Below are 14,296 nucleotides of genomic sequence, written 5' to 3'. Positions count from 1 at the left end.
CCATCTCGATTGTCTCAGGCTCGAAAGGATTACCAGAAGGTAAGATATTAGCAGGAGAAGATAACAGAGCATTCGGACCTGATCCGCAAGGGAAGGAAAATTTTCACCAAGAACTGCCTGAGCCCTTTGAGAATGGTCCTGGTGTTAACGCCGACGAATTTTATGATAAAGGGATGAACGAGAAGCTAATGAATGAACCTTCGGACTCGTTTGTAAGAGGAGAGTCAAACGGTCATGATTTGGATCCACCTAAACAGGAGAATAAAGACGTTGGTTTCGGTAATGTCAAAGACGAAACGATTCTGCAGACTACTTGTTCCGCAGCAGTTTCAAACATGAATAATTTGTTAGTGACTGATCCTGAGGAACGACCAGTCCTTGATTTAAAGGAAGACGACGAAACTAAGAGTGCAGGAACTGTGACCTTTAGACTGTACTGGAACTATTTTAAGAAAGGACTGCCTGTTTCCGGGATAATACTTCTTGCAGTTGCCCAATTGTTTGCACAAGGTAAATTTCTCACTATAACTTGAAAATACTGCAGTGTGTTCTTATTTTAGTGACACATGCTATGTTATGAGCCCTGAGTAAGATGAAACACCCATACACTCTTTTTTATAAGAACGTCTTATTTTGGGGCGGAGGCGGGCCGTTGTTAACTTTTTTTTTGGCGATTTGAGCTTGTGATGCTAAATTTGCAATTTTCAGGTCGAAACTAAGTACAAATCTAAACCAGATGCTTCCGTGAAGTATACATACACTGGGTTGCCTGTGGTACATGCTACAGAAAATCAGAAGGCACTGAATTGTGTAGTATTGAAATACAGCATTCCAGTCTCTGAAGAATAACTTATAAAAGAGAAGCGAGAAACATTGCTTTCTGGGCTGACATGTTGATAATTTTCAAGTTCCCTCACAACTTCGTTTCACCACAAGTGTGCCCTCTGAGCATCTGACAGCTTTGTAATACTAAATTTCACTGAAGTCAAGCCCTAGCTGTTCCGCGGGGTTAGTGTTAGGATGGGAGACCAAAACAATAAACCCCTCATAAAAAACAGAAGCATCTGACCGAAAATACTATTAACGCTAACAAATGCGAACTCAGCAAGGTACAGATTTTGTTAGCTTGCTTTATGCAAAACAAATATTGATGAAGAAGCAAATAACTATTGATACACAGTTTTTAGAAAGAGCAGAAGGAAGTTTCCGGGACAGTCGATCGAGAATAAAATATTAGTAATATTTACGACATGAAAACAACATTAATTTTGAACCGTGAATATAGAATATAAAAAGTTGCAATCAGCGACAAACATTTTGGGAGATCTTTGCTACGTTTAAGTAAATTGCAAAATCGAAAGGGACATGGCCGGAATTCAGCAGGCGCCGTGATTAAGTTACCCTGGCATGTTTACTCGCCAAACAGTGAAGCATCTGTGTCAAATGATGGCAAGATACCGGGTTTTTGTAAGTTTCTTTTTCCGTCAAGTGTTATAAAGTTTGAAATGAAATGAGCGAAGTCAAAACAAAGATCACAATCGCCCAACTCTTGTTTATGCAAAGTCAAAATTTACTCTCCAAGACGCGTACGACGTTATTTATCACCAGGTAATTCCATCATTTTGGAAATAGCAGCTACTTTATTATTCATCTGCGTCACAAGTTTTCACTGATTTTGGGGCTCATTTTGTTGAAACTCAAGCACGCTTCCAACAGGCCTGTGAACCCTTCCTGCTGACTTTCCATTATTGAGCTCCATAAGGGTATATTTTGTTTAAGGATCCACTAAAACGCCATTCGCGTTACATGACTTTCGACGCCATTGCAGGCTAAGTTAATGATGCTACTGTGTCCACAGAGAAATCTACTCAGTTCCACTACCCTCTCGATCCTAAGAAAATACGCGCAGAAGGCTCTATGCACAAAGACACCACTTACTGGGGGAGTGACAGGCAAGACTTTTGCCGACACGGAAAAAAAAAACTAAAAGAAAGAAAAAAAAGAAAACAAACAAACTAAACGCAGACCTTGACTGGGTTTGCCATAGGCAACCCAGTAATCAGTAATTTAGCTCACATGTAGAACATATCTGACAACCCACTGACGAAATATGGAATGCACTTATGGCACAGAGAATTAGTTGCATTAAATTATAGGCGACTTTCTGAAGACACCGTCTCCAAACTAGTAAAAACGGGCCAATTTTTCAAGTTTCAATCCATTTCCATCCTAGCTTCGCAGTGAACCTCAATGCATCAATACTACGGCATTAGGTTTTGGCCTTTATCATGCAAAGACGTTTTTTGACTAAAATAGCGTGACATCACCCCCCCCCCCCCCCTTTTTTTGTTTTTAAGTCGTGTGGTAGACTAAGTTGTTCTTCAGTGTATCACGCAATAAGAAAACCACGTTCTTAAATGTTAAGAAATTAAAGTCCCTTAGTAATTGAGTTAATTGCCCTTAGTTTTACATTTCTTTTTCCTTGATTCGTAACGGGTTCTCAGCTTGGGTATGTTCTTAGCATGTTCGTAAGATTATGATTAATCTTAGCCTGAACGTTGTTTTAAAAAAAATGTTTTTACAACAAAAAGAGGGTATTAGGTACAAAGAATTTATGGCATGGACAATCGTGAGCAACTAGCATAGCGAACAGAAATTGACTTTTTTTGTTTCTTGTTGTGCTGGTTTTTTTTTTTTTTCGTGGAGGAAAGGGGGGGGGCGGGGGAGGGGGAGGTCATACGGTATATAGGAAAGGAACGAATGTCGCAAAAATATTTTAAACTACACTAGAAATTATTATCGACACAGTGATTGCTGTCGTAAAGATATGATTGAAGATAATAGTTCGCTATATGATTTAAGGTAAGCAAGGTCTTGTTTTGAGAAAATATATTCACGTATGGTAAAGTTGAGCTAATCTCAAAGGGTTCCCAGCATCTTTTGCGTGGATGGTGGAATATAACTGTCTCAACGATTTCGGAGTAGATAGAACGTTCACAAATCTACATGACTGTGCACAATCTCTCAAATTGCAATGAAAGACCACAGAGGTGCCTTGCGAAATATAAATTCTCGCTATTAACACTTCTTTCATTGATTTATTTCCAATTGTACTAATAATATGAACACTGTTCTAGTTTGCCTCTTAGGTCCAAATTGGTGGTTGTCCAGAATGGCCCAGATGTCACATGACCAACAGAAATCGACGAACACTCATGTCATTCATGGTAGATTAGTGGCAATGGCCCTTGTTGTCATGACAATGTCATCTTTCTCCTTTTACTACCTCCTCCTCAAAGCGGCTGAAAACCTTCACAGTAAAATGACTGTGGCGACTATCAAGGCTCCTGTAAAGTTTTTTGATTCGACCCCAGCTGGGCGTATCCTGAATCGGTTTTCCAAAGATATCGGTTGTGTGGATGACGTCTTGCCACCGTTATTTCTTCAAGCTCTTATATACTGCCTCTTCTCCCTCAGCGGTATTTTGGTTCCTGTTGCAACAAACTACTGGCTCTTCTTGGCCCTTCTTCCAATGATTGGAATATTTGTTTACGTCACCCGTTATTATCTGAGGTCCTCCAGAGAGCTGAAGAGAATTAAAGCGATCAAATGCAGTCCTGTATACTCACACATCACGGAAACAGTACATGGTCTGGAAATAGTGCACACTTCAAACATGAGCAAGACGTTTGTGGACAGACTAAAAAGGTTAGTCTTCATTAAACCGTTTGTTTCATTTTAGAGTGTACAGGCAACGAAATACATTACATTACTACAAACAAGGAGTACCCCAGATAGAGCCCTAACCGTAACCCTGACCCTAACCCAACTTTCGAGGAATTACAGCGCCCCACATGTGTTAAAGCGTTTGGCCTTCCTGCCTTTGAAAATCGCATCGGCCATATTGATTTCTCCGGCACTGCCCTGTTTTCTATCTTCCGAAATTTGTAATTCTCTCTCTAGGTATCAGGACGAGAACACACAAGCTTTTTTCATGTTAGTGTCTTCTAATCGTTGGTTGACTGTGCGCCTTGATCTGCTATCTAGTTTGTTTGTCACCATTGTTGCAGTGGCTGCCATTTCGGTTTTGGAAAATACTGGTCAGTAAGTTACTCCGAAACCAAATTGACAAGAATCCTTTTAATTTAGAAATTTATAGGGCCATTTTACCTGAAAAAATCTCTTTATTTTCTTTCCGTAAGTGTCATTTTATTCGTTTGCCATTAACGCCAGAAATTGCCCATTGCTTTATCTGCTGACACAGTACAACCAGAGAAAACAAGACAGGGTTCTGACGTTAGTGTGCTCTTACAAGTTGAGCTGGAAATTATAAAAAAAGTAATTTTGAAGTTACTTGAAAGTGCTGGGGAATCTCCAAATAAATAAGAGATAAAGGAAGGAAAGATGGCATTCTAACGCTGGAGCACTAATTGGGGAAACTAGTACTGTTAATTGAAATCAACAATTAACGCAAATCAAGTCAAATGTTGGTTTTTGAATAGAGGGGAAAACCGGAGTACCCGGAGAAAAAAACTCTCTGTGCAGAGAAGAGAACCAACAAACTCAACCCACATATGACGCCTAGTCTGGGAATCGAACCCGGGCCAGATTGGTGGGAAGCGAGTGCTCTTGCCACTGCACCATCCCTGTACCTAAAATAGTCTCTAATGTGTGCTCTAATGTATGGTTTCTGGGATGCTTTCTGGGGAACTTAGAATTACTTCACTGCCGATTCCCTAATTTCCAGCATGCTGCATGCCTCTCGTCTCTCACAATGACTGCATCTGAGATCAGTTTGAGGCGGCTGCATGGTATAGTCTGAGGTACAACTATAAAGAAACCAAACTGAGAAAAACTGGAAACAACAGCAAAAAGGCAAACATTTTCTGCCCCTTATTTGTCCACAGTCGTTCTTCATAAATCGATGTTGGTAGCTGTTTTCTCTTTTCGTTCACAATTCCATTTAATCAGCAGTTCCCTTTTGTTCTTTTTCTTAGCCTTGGCTGGACTCGCTCTGACATACGCACTGCAAACACTGGATGTGATTCAGTATGGTGTGCGATCAGCATCAGAGGTGGAAAACTTCATGACGTCAGTCGAACGAGTAATATCGTATACTAAGATCAATTCGGAGCCCGGCTACAGCGCTGAGGACCGTCCCCCAGAGTCCTGGCCCAGTGAAGGAAGCCTAACCCTAGAAGATCTTTCTCTGGTTTACTTTGAAGGAGGACCTCGCGTCTTAAACGATGTCAACGTTCGTGTCTCTTCTAAGGAGAAGGTGGGAGTTGTGGGTCGCACAGGTGCTGGAAAGTCATCTCTGGTATCGGCTTTATTTCGCATGCCAGATCCCTTGGGAAAGGTACGTTGATGATCAAGACGAGTGATATTTGATGGTTCTAAAACAGCTTACGGAGAAGTAACTCCTTCTACAACTCTTTCTATTTTGGGCGCATTATTGTTGTAATTTCCTAATTCGTTAAGCTAGGGAAAGGTACGTTGATGATCAAGACGAGTGATATTTGATGGTTCTAAAACAGCTTACGGAGAAGTAACTCCTTCTACAACTCCTTCTATTTTGGGCGCATTATTGTTGTAATTTCCTAATTCGTTAAGCTAGGACAGCAAAATGTCAATAACATTGATTGCAGAGAGTATCCAAACCAGGCTAGTAAATGACACGCTGTTTAAAGATCACACTAACATAAAGACTCTGTCAGATACATAAGTCTCTCAAACAGCTTCATAGCAAATTTAGAACCCGCTATCATCTAAATAGATTCCATACTGCCGTGTGTCTATTTTGTAATAGATCACTGCACAGATAACGTCAAAATGTCGTAAGAACGAACAAAAAAAAATTGCCGCCTCGTGCATGTCGTGTGTCACTGTTGTTCTTAGCACATTTTGACGTCTTCTGTTAATCTATTACTGACCCAAGGCAACATGTAATCTATTTGATATATGTAACGCCAATAAAGAGTAAGCTGTGTCTATGTTGCAGGTTGAATTCGTTTTAACCTACAATCCTGAACAAAAATCTTGAGACACTTGCTAAAATGGTTTAAAATAAAGACTATCTATCAGGGTAGCTATAATGAGGGGAAATATTATGAAAATGTCAGGAAAACGTTTAATTGAAGCGATTTCTGCGCTTATTCTTAAAAGTGCCCCGCATTGATCAGGGGCACCCAACGTCAATTTTCGGAAAATATCTGTTCGGAAGACGATTTGAGATCTAGAATTTTCGGAACATTTGTTGTAAAATTTCTTGCTTGCCTGCCTGTCCTAGGTTTTTCAAACATCTAAAAAGTGGTATAATTGCCCACTTTTAACGGATTTTTACCCTAAAAAGGTCACCTACAATTTTCGGGAGCCTTTTTGCTGGCTGAAATTTTCGAAAAGGTAAGTTTTGATCCCTATAATTTTCGGATCACTAGACTTTCAGCTACGAAATCCGAACAGATGAAAAATTTTTAGGGGATAATAATATGCCTATATCTACCGTTTAAATACTAAAATATGTTTAACAAAACTAGGTTTAAGTGGTTTAGAATTATATTCTCGTTGGGTGCCCCTGATTGATCAGCATTTTACCCAGGATGAATTATGCATTCAACCTAGCTTAAAACCCCCTCTAAAAAGGATACTTATACTTTCCCCCATGAAGCTCTGTCTTACGCATCTCAACACATCTCCTTAATGTTTTGTATCATCTTATCGGTGTCTGTGTTCGTACACTTATTAATTCAGTCTCAACATTATAACATAGTAACGTAACAAAGATCTGTACTATGCACTTGTAAACCGGTACTCGAACTCGCACCTTCCAGATCTGTAGTAGTGTGTCTTCACCAAAACACTACAACGACGAACACGCTCAACCCAACACAGTTCTTTACATTATTTACTTTCCTATGACTGGTCAATCAATATCTATGTATAATAAACAAAACTAATCCTAACCTGACCCTAATTTTTCTCTAGGCTTAATTTAAGCTCCAAAAAAGTTTCTTCATCCATCTGAGTGCGTATTCAACCTATTGAGGGTAAAATGAGGATCACCAGTTAAAACGGATTCAACCTGAAAACGTATTTTACCGGAAACATCTATGTATGATGGTTTAAAGAGAACCAAACGAGCTAGAAAGCACGCGGAACTGACAATGCTAAGTAGGGCGCCCACGTGCAAGACAGACCGCTGACTGAGCCAGACAACTCCGGAGTGGCGTAATAAATGTTTTTTTTTTCTATTTGATATATATAACAATTTATTGATGAAGACCTCAGCTATGCATCCGTCCGCTAATAGATCATAGGTGAGAACGAATCACAATACGTGCATTATTGAGCTTATCATATAACATCTAGTAAATATTCAATTGCGGCGTGAAAGTGTGCTGGGCTTCATAGCTTCAGGAGGATAATTTATTTTAAAAACCTTAGTTTGTTGGCTTACGTTTTAGGTCTTAATCGATGGCGTAGATATTGGATCTATCAATCTCCAAGAGGCTCGAAGGGCCATGGCTGCTATAACCCAGGATCCGGTACTTTTTGGAGGTACCTTAAAAAGGAACATAGATCCATTCTCAGAATATTCGGATCAAGACCTTTGGACCGCTCTGGAGGAAGTGCAGTTGAAGACGCTTGTTGAGGATCTCCCAGGACAGCTCGAATTCAAATTGAAAGAATCTGGAACAAACTTGAGCGTTGGTGAGAGGCAGCTGGTGTGCTTGGCTCGTGCGCTGGTGCAGAAGAGCAAGATCATCATCATGGATGAACCCACCGCTAATGTGGATTTCAAGACTGATCGCCTGATCCAAGAAGTCATTCGTGCCAAATTTAAGGATTCGACGGTGCTGACCATTGCTCATCGGCTGAACACCATCATGGACTATGACAGGGTGCTGGTGCTTGACGGTGGACGAGTGGTGGAGTTCGACAAACCTGAAACGTTGATAAGAAAAGGAGGACTGTTTGCTGAAATGATCAGAAGCCAGAAACAAGGAGGGAAGGCCTAACAACGACGATCATACGTAACGAATCAGTTCCTGTATATCAAATTGTTCCTAAATAAATATTGCGAGAATATCATGATCAGTTGTATGTAAGGTCTACAAACACGACAGAATCTACATTTCCTGCTTTATCGATATTATAAACCCAACTGTCAGTGGCCTCAAGAAACGCTGTGGCCGTAGAATGAATAGATCGAAAACCAGAGTGATGTAGGGAAGCATGTTATTTTCGGGAGATGTATGCGTACAGATGATCATAGATTATCCCTTTAAATGCTTTTGCCACAACGGGAATGACAGAAGTTGGACGATAATTATTCATGTCAGCTCTTTTGCCCAGTTTGTATAAAGGAATTACTTCGGAGCAGTTCTGATCTGAGAAGATTCCAGTGACTGTTGATAATTTAAAAATTTTACAAAGTGAATGGCACAAACCAGCACGTTCTCTGAGGAGTCATTTGCAGAATCATTTCAAGTTCCGTCGCCTTCGAGGTGCATGCATAATTTAGATAGAGGAAAGCGCACTTTCTTAATGATTTGTTAGTTGGCTGAAGTTCCAACGCTCGCTTTTTATCGGCTAATCGTGTTAGTTACCATGACGATAGCTAATCCTCACATGTGAAAGGTAAAAATTAAATTTTCATAACGCGCGTTGAAGATAGGATTTTTTCATCAGTATCTATGTGATACAAAGCTTTCCACGCGAGCCACATATCATTCCGGTCATCAAACATTTAACAAACAGTAAATGGGTCAACGTGTACTATCACGTTTTAGTAGCTATCCACTGGCACTTAACAAAGGAGACTTTTGTCTGATTGGCTGTTGAAAATTGTAGTATCCAGTTTTCCAACCGCGCGCTGTAATATAAACAAAGATGGCTTTCGAAGCGGTGATTTCAACCTGTGCTTCTTCGATCGTTCTGTATAGCTTCTGCCAGTTGAAGGTGGTCATTTAAAGTTTACGTGACAGGGAAAGATTCTGCAAGGGGCATTTTAGTCGGTGGGAATTTTTCTTTCGTTACGCTTCTTGTAAGCAGCCCTTTTAGTCTGCTCGGGGAAGCAACGCCTCTGAAGTTGCTTCGGGTCACCTTTTATACTTTTTAGCTTTACTTCTCCATTTAAGTGAACAACAAATGCTCAAAGTGCGAAAAGACCCGAGCAAAGGCCAGATTCCTTTGTTGGGAAGGGAGTACTATCTAACGTTGTTGCGAAATACATCCCTCGAGCTCGCAGGCTTCGATATATCCAACTTGAATGCAGCGCTGGAAGGAAGTATGTCACTTCATTCACTTTCTTTCATTGATCGTTTAGAGTTATGAGATGTCCTCAGTCCTTTGAAAGAACATCTTATCTCAACAGATACGTCGACAGAAATTTAATACCAGCCGCTATTTTGTGTATGTGTCTGAGGCCAACCTGGTTCACTGCATTTATCTCATGTGCAAACACTCTCAAGATACACTACCTTAAAAATTTCAAGAACTTCCATTTAACGGAACCAAAACATTATTCTTAGATACATCAACTGATCATGAAGGCATGTTTGATAATATATGCTAAAATGAGTCAATAATGAAGTTCCAGTTTATTACTTTATTGGATAATTCTGTCCTTGATCTATGGTAACTCCATTAAGTCTAGCCATAGTAATTATTCATTGTTTTCATCATTTATGCTACCAGCGAATTATTCAAAAGTGATGTTGATGTTCTTAAGAAATCTATACAATAGTGACGAATGATGTGGTCACTGCCATCAGACTTGTAGGTTGTACTGAAATGAAATTTTCTGAATGAGTTCTCTTTGGGGAGGTAAAAATTTCACTTGACCATTTGAAGATGTAAAATTACACCCACATTAAATGTACAATTAAAATTGGTATGTCTGGAAATACATAAAGTAGGTCTTGTCTTCTGTGCAATGTTTAAAATTAAAAGGACAATTAAAGGCAAAGGAGACTTTGTGGTAGAACCCTGATACAATATTAACTACTCATTAATTTCGATGTGGGCAGTTCATGCTCATTCATATTCATTGCTCACTTTTGTGGTAAGTTACTATCTCACTGCAGAGAATAAAGTAAATTTATCTAAATCAGGATGAAAGTGTACAAAATGTGCAGCCATTGATCTTAAATGTTTTTAGTCTATTAATTAACCCATTGACCCGTGGGGATTCCCCAAGTATGGCCGGTTTTGGCCGGTTTAGGGGTGAAAGGGATTTATATTATAATATTATTAAATATAGTACGTCAATAATATTACCGTATCAGTAATTGAGCCAGTATTTAATAACTAATATGTCCCAATAAAATTTAATATTGATTCCAACAGTGTTAAGTAATTAATATACATTGATTTATGATGATGGAACATCACACACCATTTTGTGTTCATTAAATTTATTTTTTACTTCATTCTTGGTGTATGGCAACTTATAGTAACTGCAAAAAACTTGCAGAAGAAATTGAAGAGAAGGTATACCTGAATATTATGGCTGTTTTGTGTGTCAAAAAATTTAATTGACCTGGTTTTTGTTTATTTTTGCTGCCATTCCTTGCACACAGTCACATGTCACATAAAACTTGAATGTGCTGACAAAGGTAAAATAATTCACTGTACAAAGTTTAAGGAATTGTTATATTTGTATTATTTATTAAATGGGATTCCAAAAGCAGGAAGGTGCAAATAGTGACACACACACCCATGCAAGGCAGCCACACAAGGGAATGAAAATTTAAAAATATGCATTATTTACAAATATAATGTATAATTACTTATCATGTAAATCATCATGAACAAAATTATTATATTTCACAATAATGTAATCATGTAAATTTTACTATACAGTTTGTAAATATCTTTAAAATTTCAATTACTACAGTTTCCCTCAAATTTAAAGTAAGAAATTTATCAAATCGAAAAGTGCAGTGCAAAGTTGTGGTAAGCAGGCATTTTTATTTGTAAATATTACTACACTAACTAAACATTTTTTATGTAATTAAGTATAATTTTTAATAGCTGGGACTAATATTTATTGCAATAAAAGCAAGAGTCTTATTTGCAGTACATTGCATTTAAGAATGCATTGCATCTCAAGAATTTGACCCAGAGTTGAATCAACGCATCACAAAGTGCCAAGTTTCGATGAAATTTAGGTTTACTTTCACAGGGCATTTTCGTGCGCCCTGCCACTTTTGAAGGAAAACTTTCAAAGCAGTTCGATTCTTCACAAATATGTGCGTTCCATACTAATGGCGATCGCTGGACAAAGACATATTTGCTGAGATTTGACCGAAAGTAACGTGAACACTGACGCCATTGTCTGATTTGGGGTAAGAAAATTTCAGTTGCGCGTCAAATATACACGGTTGTAGTTCACATTTCAAGAGGAGAAAAGACAAAAAAATGTCCAGACGGTATGAAAATCACACATTAACAGTACAGAGACTTTTGATGTCTTAGTCCAGAGAAAATAACACTTGATGGTGGAAAAAACAAGCACTGTTTCGTCGACAAAGAAAAGCACTTTGGTAAACGAAGAAGTCGAAACGTCGGGGTTCAGTATTCGCTGTGCCACTTTTACCGGGAGTATCTCTAGTCAGACCTTATCTTTGGCTCACAAAATATCACCTGTTGACGGCTTTTCGTGGACGAACGTCGGAGACAAAAGTCCTGTACTCTTAATGACCGAGTTCGGTTTAAACAGAAAAAGCTGTAAACCGATTGACATTTTGCAAAATGACTCTTTCGTCCGGATAGGATGTATTCGCGTCAAAGAGAGAACAAACGAAATTCTTCTGTCATGTTTTTCTGTTACTTACCTTAACTCCATTCATTGATAAATTTTAAGCTGTGACATCCTTTGAACGGTTTACCAGCTCATTTACCACTGACGCGCCATAAGCAAATCCCGTCAACCTGGCAAATTTGTTTTGCATTCACTTCAAGCGCGGGTATCCACGTGAAAAAACCACAGCGGAAAATTTTAATGCCGGTTACAGTTACTTTAATACGTAACATTATTCAATATTGTGATTTGCACATTCAATCATGACCATACGCGTTGCAAATAAGGCAAAATTTTTCCAACTTCGCGCAATTCTTTGACAAGTCTGAGCACACCGCATCATTCTAAAACAGCCGATCTAAGCATGTTTCGTTTCATCCGAGATAAAGGACTTTCCCAAGTAGAAGGAATTGCCGAGGTCTTTCTAGCTTTTGTCCATCTTCTTTCGGTATTTGTACCACAAGTGCATAGATAGCATTGAAAGTGAATGCAATAAAACCTACAACTAGCGACAGCGTCGACATCTTTTCTTCCCGCGTTCTAAGACTGTCTCGAAGGTTTTCAACCAATCACAATGCAAATAAAATTGAATTTGCCATTGATAATGCGCATGCGTGACATTAGTCTCCTTTGTTCTGGCACTTACTATCACGAATCCCGTAATCTAATTGGCTCGCTACTCGCTGTCTATTGACTGATAGATAGTGAGTAGCGGGAACAAATGAGCCCAACATGAGTGGCCTCATACTTCAGTTAGTAGAGCTTTGCACCGGTATCGTAGATGCCATGGGTTTAAATCCCATCGAAGCTACCTGAATTCTCGTCCACATAAACGGCATCTCGTTGTCTGTCAACTCAAGCCTACCCTTTGCAGATGTTTTCAGGCTTTACAGAGAAGTCCATGATGTGTAAGATTGTTGGGCTCTGCAGGATGACCTCGAACAATTAGCTCTCTGGTTAAACAGTTGGAAAATAAATTTTAATGTCAAGAAGTGTTATCATCTTGGTATAACTTGCAGTAAAATCGTAACTATGTTTCATTATTAAAAACTGAACTACGAATATCAGCTTTCCAGCAATTTCATAGGCTTGCCGGGATCAGGCTATCAGTTCATATATCTGCTCTACCTAAATATGGTCAAGAAACGCATCAGCAATATATCTAGCTGAAAACATTTTTGCAGAATAAATGGTTGACCAAAGCCGTTTTGGACCGGAATTGACCGAGGCAGAAATCGATGCTTCAGTGGACGAGTTGTTGCTCCTGGAGTTCTAACAAAACAGTCATTCTACTCGGTCTTGCTGGCTATAAAATGATTATAACCAATTAACTCGGCGCTACGCTACGTTGGTTATCTATCACTTCATATCCAGCGCGCTCTTAATAGAATAATTGTTAAATATCAATTCTTCCCGTCGAATTACTGTCAAAAAAAATCTGTGCTGGAACGAGCATGTCAACAACATCTGTAAAGAGGCAATCTACTCTTGGGCTGCTGCGTCGTATCCTAAGCCAGCGGATGTGATTCAAAAGTTAAAGATACAGCCTGTCGCGCGTTCGTGCAACCATAGCTTGAATTTGCATGTTTTGCGTGGAACCCTTTCACAAAAAACCATCAAGCAAATTTAGATGGTTCAAAGCCAAGCAGGATCACTAACTTATTCAAACTATCAACTATCAAATAACATTAGAGGTGACAAAAAAAAAATTGATAAAACAAAGCTTTTCGCTGCTGACCTATGCATTTAAGGTCGGCTCTAAATTTTTGATCAACATTGTCTCCTTTATTTTACAGTGAGTGTCGGATCGACCGTTCGCTAAAATTTTAAAACGATCCCATTTTAAACTGTGACCAGTTGATGAAACCAACTGTTGATGTGACTAGTTATAAATTATTCCTGATAAAACTGGGATGGCCAAAAAAAAGAGTATTTTATTTATTTATTTTTTGAATCGACGACTCATTTGTAGTTGGAACTATTTAATTCCACATTTCTGCAAATCAAATGACGGCATTTCGAGAAGTTTGGTCAAACAGCCAAAAGTTGTTGGCCTCAAATTTTCGAGAGAATGCGCATGCGCATGTGCAGCATTTTGCTGGGCTCCTCTGAAGGATTTTCAATTCTAAAGCACAACTTTTACTTAGCGGGAGGGAATTTACACTGCATTTATTTAGACCATTACGGGAAAGGGGGAAGCAAGTTTTCGCCTTAGCCGCCATATTTGTTTTGGTTTTTAAAATCCGCTGACCGCGGAAAAACTGTGTTCAGCCATCTTAGTTAATAAACAAAGCCGCTGATGAAGATTCCAACATTCGGTTCAATATATATGAGTCGACGTATCATTCTGCCCTGGAGCGCTCCATGACTGCTATGAATTGAGTTCATCAGGTTTATCCCTAGACCTTTCTATGGAAAAGGTGTTGCAAACTAGAAGATGACGCAGATGTTTGATGTTCGTCGATAGCTCTGCCATAAATTCTTCTAGTT

At 39.1% G+C, this 14,296-nt stretch overlaps 1 pseudogene; it reads left to right on the top strand.

The window, feature by feature from the left end:
• Window positions 1–10,576, top strand: part of LOC137997737 (ATP-binding cassette sub-family C member 4-like) — a 22,954-nt pseudogene extending 12,378 nt beyond the window's left edge.
• The last annotated feature ends 3,720 nt before the right edge of the window (window positions 10,577–14,296 follow it).

This window comes from Montipora foliosa, chromosome 3 (assembly GCF_036669935.1).
Source record: "Montipora foliosa isolate CH-2021 chromosome 3, ASM3666993v2, whole genome shotgun sequence".
NCBI lineage: Eukaryota > Metazoa > Cnidaria > Anthozoa > Scleractinia > Acroporidae > Montipora > Montipora foliosa.
This window is presented reverse-complemented; position numbering and strand designations above follow the sequence as displayed.